This window comes from Gossypium hirsutum, chromosome A08 (genome assembly GCF_007990345.1).
Source record: "Gossypium hirsutum isolate 1008001.06 chromosome A08, Gossypium_hirsutum_v2.1, whole genome shotgun sequence".
NCBI classification, from domain to species: Eukaryota; Viridiplantae; Streptophyta; class Magnoliopsida; order Malvales; family Malvaceae; genus Gossypium; species Gossypium hirsutum.
The window spans coordinates 24,373,182-24,381,228 of record NC_053431.1 but is presented as its reverse complement, the minus strand read 5'-3'; the positions used below and the strand labels follow the sequence as shown (position 1 = coordinate 24,381,228).

The window sequence follows — 8,047 nt, the reverse complement described above, 5'->3', positions numbered from 1 at the left end:
TGGGACTTAGCCCGGATATCATTCGAGTAACCATGCACATATATCAATAAGTCATGACACATTCATATTTCATTTTCATTACCAAAGCTCAAACACAAGACACTTATCACATTTACAATTTCGGCTCAATAGCCACATACAAGAGCATGATTTTGATTTACTTAAGACATAATCTAATCGAATCATAATTTAAGTCCCATTACTCGAAAACTTACCTCGGATGTTGTCGAACGATTCCGATGGCTATTCGAACACTTTTTCCTTCCCTTTATCGGATTTAGTTCCCCTTTGCTCTTGAGCTTAATTTAACAAATAAATTGATTTAATCATTTGAGCATTGAAAAGATGAACTCAAGGTACTTGGCCCACATATATTCATTAGACATTAAAGTCACATATGTATGGAATCATGAATCAAACTCAACACATTAGTTAATACTCTCCTTAGCCGAATTTTCTAAGTCAAGATAAAGCCTTCAATATGCTTACCTATGGCCGAACAACACATCAACCTATGTACTCATTCATGTGGCCGATTATGCATGTCTATGTTGAGGCCAATTATATACTCAATACCACACACAAATGGCATACCTTTTACTAACTAATGCATTACATATTATAACTCAATACGCATCCATCATGTACTCCATAACCGAAACACCATCATATGTAAATATATACCTTGAGATATTGTATATGTCATACCAATACGTCATGTGCAAACATATATATATGTGCAAGAGCCGAATCTCAAAGTTGATTATAACTAAACATGAACATAAATCCAAAACACAAATCTTACCTACCATGCAATAAGCATAAATCATACTTATGGATATACCATGGCCGAATACATCACAACACCATACCATTTCAATTTTGGTCATGGTTAAACAAAGAACTTAATGTCTCACTCAAAAATGCTAAAAAGAAAATCCAAGAGTCATCAATCCACCATCACATGTATCATTAGCAAGCTTCATATTTAGCATGCAATGGCATTAACACAAAATCCACCTAGGCCGAATATCATCCCCATGACATAGCAAAGATTTGAACCATGGGCTAATTAGAACTCAAGCTAGCAACTAAAAACATGCATGAATCTCATAGCACAACCTCAAACATACCTTAATCTAGATACAAGTATGGCCAAACCTCCTCCTAATCCTCTTCCAAACCAAACATGAAGCAAGAACTCCTTCCTTCTTCCTTAGAATTTTCGGCCAAAAGAAATGAAAAAGGATGAACAAATTTTTTTTTCTTTTCTTCACTCACGGCAATGGGGGGAACACTCACACACATTCTTTTTTTTTGTTTTCTTCCTTCCATTTCTTATTAGTTTATTGCCCATGCTTCTTATTTTATTTTTCCATTAACACAACATGTTTCATGACATGTTTTTCCCATCATCCCTTGTCATGGCCGGCCACTAGTACTTAAATGGGGGGAAATTGACATGCAAGTCCACCCCTTTGATTACATGCACTATTAGGCCACTTGCATTTGCCTAGCACATTTCTAAATTTTCTCACATAAGTCCTATCAACTAAATTCACATGCAATTAACTAAATCGAAGCTTAAACTTTTCACACATTTATATTCACATATTTTAGGCAATAATTATCACATTCAAATAATTTGGTGACTCGGTCTAGCGGTCCCGAGACCGCTTTCCGACTAGGGTCACTTTAGGGCTGTCACATTACAGGTACACTTGCCTACGTTGCAATAATAGTTAGTTTAAGAACGAGTAATTATAAATATTTAAAACCTATCACGAAATAACGCGATCAAGTTTTTGGCGCCATTGCCGGGGAACTAAGATATTAGGAACGCTCAATTTTTATTACTTTAGCCATTTATTTTTCTTGCAATTTAATTTTATATTACTATTATTATTACTTACTTATTTACTTTTTTCCTTCTCTTGGCAGGTTTTTATAGTTTATGACTAGAAGAAACCTGTCAGGACCATTACTTTTTGAGGAAGAAATTGATCGTACAGTTCATAAAAACCGAAGAGAAATAAGGCGAAGCTTAAGATACATGGAGAATGAGCAAGAAGATGATACTCAACCCCCAACCGAAGAGATAACTGAAAACCAAGGCAATTAGCTACCTCCTGTAATTGCGGTTAATCAAAATCCTGCTCCACGCACTATGTATGATTATGCTAAACCTTCTTTAACAGGAACTGAATCTAGTATAGTTAGACCTGCTGTACCTGCAAATACTTTTGAATTAAAACCTAACACTATTCAAATGATACAACAATTTGTTCAGTTTGATGGTTTGCAGGATGAGGATCCCAACGCTCATTTAGCGAACTTCTTAGAACTATGCGATACATTTAAAATTAATGGTGTTTCTGATGATGCCATACATCTTCGGTTGTTTCCCTTTTCATTGAGGAACAAAGCTAAACAGTGGTTGAACTCGTTACCACGAGGGTCAATTACTACTTGGGAACAAATGACCAAAAAATTCTTACTAAAATATTTTTCGCCGGCTAAAACAGCTAAATTACGTAATGATATCTCTTCTTTTATGCAGATGGATTTAGAAACCCTCTACGATGCATGAGAAAGATACAAGGACTTACTGCGAAGGAGCCCTCACCATGGGTTACCGCTTTGGCTCTAAGTTCAAACATTCCATAATGGTCTGAATCTTTCGACTCAGCAAATGGTTGACGCAGCTGCTGGCGGAACCATCAATAATAAAACACCTGAAGATACCTATGAGTTTATTGAGGAGATGTCACTGAATAACTATCAGTGGCAAGTCATGAGGACAAAACCACCGAAAACAGCCGGTGTTTATAACATCGATTCGGTCACCATGCTATCAAATCAGGTAGAACTCCTGAATAAAAAGATTGATGGTTTTCTTAGTTCTTCACAAGTTCACCCAGTAATGTAGTGCGAAGCAAGTAGCGGTGGAACAAGCCATCCGGAATATCAACCTTATACCCATAACATGGATAACGAGCAACTAAACTACATGGGTAATAAACCTCGACCTCAAAACAATTTATTTAGTAACACTTACAATGCAGGTTGGAGGAACCGTCCCAATTTTTTGTGGGGAGGCCAAGGAAATCAAAGACCACAACATCCTCTGGGTTTTCGACAACCACCTTACTAACAGGAAAAGAAGCCGACCTAGAAGAGATACTCTCAAAGTTTATATCGGTGTCAGAAACTCATTTCCAGAACACCGAGATAGCACTTAAGAATCAACAAGCGTCGATCCAAGGGCTCGAAACTCAGATAGGCCATCTTTCCAAACTAATCTCTAAACGACCACAAGGTAGTTTGCCAAGTAATACTGAACCCAACCCAAGGGAACAGCTCAACGTGATTAATATTCAAAATGAAGAAGGATTTGTGGAGCCTGAACCAAAACCGCAGCAAGAAACTGTGGTAAGTACAGGTCAAGTTGAGGTAGATCAAAATACAAACAAATCAGTAAATGTCAAATATAAACCTCGTGTACCATACCCCAATGCGACAAGGAAGGACCGCTCAGATGAACAATTTGGTAAATTCCTTAAACTCTTAAAAAATTACATATTAACTTACCGTTTATTGAAGCTCTATCGCAGATGCCAAACACAATGAAATTCTTAAAAGAGCTTTTAGCAAATAAGTGGAAGTTGGACGAGGCGTCGCATGTAGAGCTAAACGCAATGTGCTCAGCTATTCTGAAAAACAAGCTACCGCACAAACTAAAAGATCCATGGAGTTTTACGATTCCTTACTTAATTGGTAGTTTAGATGTTAATAATGCATTAGCTGATTTAGGGGCTAGTATCAACGTCATGCCTTTTAAAATGTTCAAGCAACTAGGTTTCGGGAAACCCAAACAGACTAGGATGAGCATTCAATTGGTAGATAAAACTATAAGATTTCCTAGGGGTGTTATTGAAGATGTGCTAGTCAAAATCGATAAATTTATATTTCCTGTTGACTTCATTATTTTAGACATAGAGGAGGATAGTAGCACTCTTTTAATTCTAGGAAGGCCCTTTTTAGCAACTGCTAAAACCATCATTGATGTTGGCACAGGTGAACTCACACTCCGGGTGGGAGATGAAACATTCACCCTTCAAGCTCGCAATTTTGACAACACATCGGAAGTTCAAGGTGATCATCTAAACCATCCTATTAAAACTGACCACATGATACAACCCACTTTGCAGGAGCTAAGTCTGAAGGAAGTACATGAGCCACTCTCAAACAATAGTAGAGGTTCTATTCATGAAGAACGAATGCTGCAAATAGAGGAGCTAGATGAATGGTGAACACATAAACCGAGGACACACAATAAACCGAAACTACGCCAGAATGAGCCCGTTACCTCTCCAAATCAACTTAAGGTTGGTGATAAAGTCTTATTAGATGCCGCAGATCCCCACATTGTCACTACCAAACCAAATGAGGAAATCCCTCTTATGGTACTCAGTATTTTTCCATTCGGTACGGTGGAGGTGAGTCATCCCAAGTTCGGTACTTTTAAGGCAAACAACACCCGATTAAAACCTTATTTTGATGAGATTGATAGCAGGAATGAGGAGTATAAACTCCTCAAACCACCATGACCATTCACTGGAGAGGTAAGTCGAGCTTAGACTATAAATAAGCGCTTCTCGAGAGGCAACTCGAGCACTAACAATATTAATTTCTTTAAATTTTGGTATTTAACTCCTAACTTACTAATAGAAATCTTGAATACAGGTGTTTTCATAGAGACACGACCAAGCACACGGGTGTGCTTAAGGCCGTGTGAAAACAGGGTAAGGATTTCCCCAACACGAGCTACGATAAAATGCCACGGCCGTACGACATGGCCGTGGTCAAGCCTGTCAAAATAACATGGGATGGGACACGCCCGTATGGAAGACCCGTGGTTAAACCTGTTAAAACAACACCGGGCGTGTGACACGCCCGTGTCTAAACACCCGTGGTCGAAACTGTTAGATTGACACGGGCGTAGGGCTTATACACATGGGCGTGGGAGAAGCGAACGAAGCTAGACACGGTCGTGTATGGCCGAGGAACACGGGCATGTACTAAATGTCAGACGCGCCCAAATTTGAAATTTGCGAATCACACGAGTTGAAATTGGGGAACACGGGCGTCTGCCCTGGCCGTGTGGCCTAAAATCTATAACTACCCTGTACTATTCACTTTTTTCTCCATTCAAAAAACCTTAACCCTAGCTGTTGCAACTCCACACGGCCTCCTTGCCACACCTGTGCGTCGCTTCCCACTTTATTTTTGACGCTCAATCTCTTTCCCTTAGCGTTTGTTTACTCCTTTCACTTATATTTTACTTATTCCTAATGCTTATTATCAACATAATCTTCATATCTTTTGAACTATTTTTCATTTTTCTATCATTTAAATTGCATTCTTAGGTTAGTTATCATACATTTTGTGTTAAATCAAGTTATTAGGAACCTCTCATACCCATGACATTACTATGTTTATTCTCATGCTATTACCATGCCAATGTATATCATTTAATTTGCATTCCTAAGTTAGTTATCATACATTCCGTGTTAAATTGAGACTAGGAAAACCTCATACCCATTACACTTCTATTCTCATTCTCATTGTTATTGTGGTTGATTTTGCTTCATATTAATAGTATTAGCCGAAATAATTAGTTCCAAATTCATGCCTTTTATTTTTTCGAATTCGTTTACCTATTATTATTATTCTTTATATTACAGGCTTGTGATGTCATCTTCACGAGGAAAGAAAATCACCGTACCTATTTCAAAGAAGAGGAAGGGAGCGTCCTCTTCCGTGGGTCCAACCGTGAAAATTTGTCACCCTCTCCTATAGTTACCCCGAGGGCCCCAGGAAGAACTGTTCCAAATACTTTGGGCCCGACCTTTAATTGTGGGTCACTGCATCGACTGGGCTGCTGTAGAACAGGTTCAGTTGGCTGATTCGATTCGAGCCCTCCTAACCACCGACCCTTGGGAGCTATTCTTTGGGATTATCGAGCCAACATACCTTGAGCTCACGATGGAACTATGCTCAATGTTCCATCTTTAGACCGTAATGACGAACTACGATGATCCCGGCACAATTTAATTTCGCCTAGGAAGATTAATCCGCCAGCTAAGCGTCCCAGAGTTTGGTGTTGCACTAGGCTTATATACGGAGGAGTTCAAGAAGGAGAATGAACTACATGCTCTCAGTTGCCACATACATTTCTCTCTCTTGAAGTGCTGGCACACTTTGGCTCTTGGCGCGGCCTCCTACAATCCTAGCCTCTCCAAGGCATCAGTTCTCCCACCATCCCTGAGGTACTTACACGCTATTTTAGTTCACACGATTACAGGGAGGCGAGAGAGCATTGGCGTCGTCAACACCCACGATGCCTACTTCTTATGGTGCATGTCGCACGGGCACGTCATCGACCTTGCCTATTTTATCGCCCTTGTGATTCAGCACTAGACAGAGCGACATAGGAAGGGAGTCATCTCCATTGGCCCCTACGTGACTCGGCTGGCGTGACACTTCGGGCTCCTCAACACCACGGCCCAAGAATCATCCCTCACCCTCATCGGCCATCTGTCTCCACAAGGCATCTCGAGTATGCTTAGCATGAGGATGATCGAGAGGCACCGAGGAACCTACCCTCCCTAGTACTGTCTCGCCCAATCTACTGAAGAGGAGGCCTACGAAGACATTCCTGATGATGTCCCCCCACAACACGAGGGCCCACCGACTCAGCCACCACCACCTTCTCATCTAGTTCATGCGGCGGCTTCATACGCTGACATCTCTGAGTACCTCACTCGATTCGAGCAATAGTGTTTTCAACAATTTGACAACATTGATGCTACTCTACAGCAGATTTGTCAGCACCTCCACATCTCATCGCCAGTCCCACCTCCTGAACCATCCAGCGATGAAGATGTTTAAAAACATTTATTTATTATTTTATGTTTTTAATTTTTATTAAAACTACTTTTTATTTTTATTTTTATTTTTAGCAAATTTTAGAATTTTATTTTTAATTATCAATTTCAGTTTTTCTTTATGAGTAATTATTCTTCCTAATATCCCCTAAAAAGTCCCTGATTTTATCACAGTTATATAGAGCTCTTAAGCTCATCATCATATAGGAACTAAAACTCCACCGGGAAAGGTTCTCCACGACTGCCATGTCCTGCTCGCCCACTACCATAGCTACCACTATAGATAATATTCTTTTGGCGCAGGACTTATGGACTAATGAACCTCTACGACCGCCAGAGTATCCTCCTCCACTCTCGAACCAATTACTCTCCAAAACTCTAGTTCGAGGAATTCATCATACAGGAAGTTTCACTTATTTCCCTATCTTATTTTTATATTCTATAATACCTATCTTTGTACATTGAGGGCAATGTACATCTTAAGTTTGGAGGGGGGCATTCATTTCATTATCAGAAAAATCCCTGAATGATTACCTTGTTCTCTTGAAAAGCTCTCATATTCATATTTAGGACAAATTTTAATTGATTTATGATTTTGATTGATATATCTTGAATTAAAACATAGGGATTTATGCATTGATTATTTAAACTTTAAGACATTAGAGAATCAAACATGATAAGTTGATTTTTAAGAATTTAAAATTATAGGTTATTTCCCCAAGTCTAGGTATTACTTTGAATTGGAATTCAAAAGTCTTAACATCAAAAAGCCATAAATTTTGTGAGATTTTTGAGCCTTTTGAGCATCTATTAATTTTTTCATACTCACTTTTATTTGCTTTGAGTGCGTCAGTATTGAACTGTTATTCTAGAACTTGCTTGGTTATGCATGTCGAGACCATACCATTTGATTTGATATGTCAAAATGATTAAGGCACTTAGGATTAACCCACTCATGCCATGAAAAGCCTACCTCCACAATTAACCCTTAGTAAACCCATTTGAGCCTAACAAGCTATTTCTTGTATTACCTTTAATATTAACCTTTAACCCATTATTGTTGAAATCCCCTAAATTAATTTGATTCCTATTTTTGT

General features: G+C 39.0%; 1 non-coding gene across 1 annotated transcript; it reads right to left on the bottom strand.

The window, feature by feature from the left end:
• Window positions 1–2,527: 2,527 nt before the first annotated feature.
• LOC121205917 (small nucleolar RNA R71) lies at window positions 2,528–2,634 on the bottom strand. Its single transcript, XR_005900990.1, has one exon. It is a non-coding gene; the product is annotated as a small nucleolar RNA R71 (small nucleolar RNA).
• Between the last annotated feature and the right edge of the window lie 5,413 nt (window positions 2,635–8,047).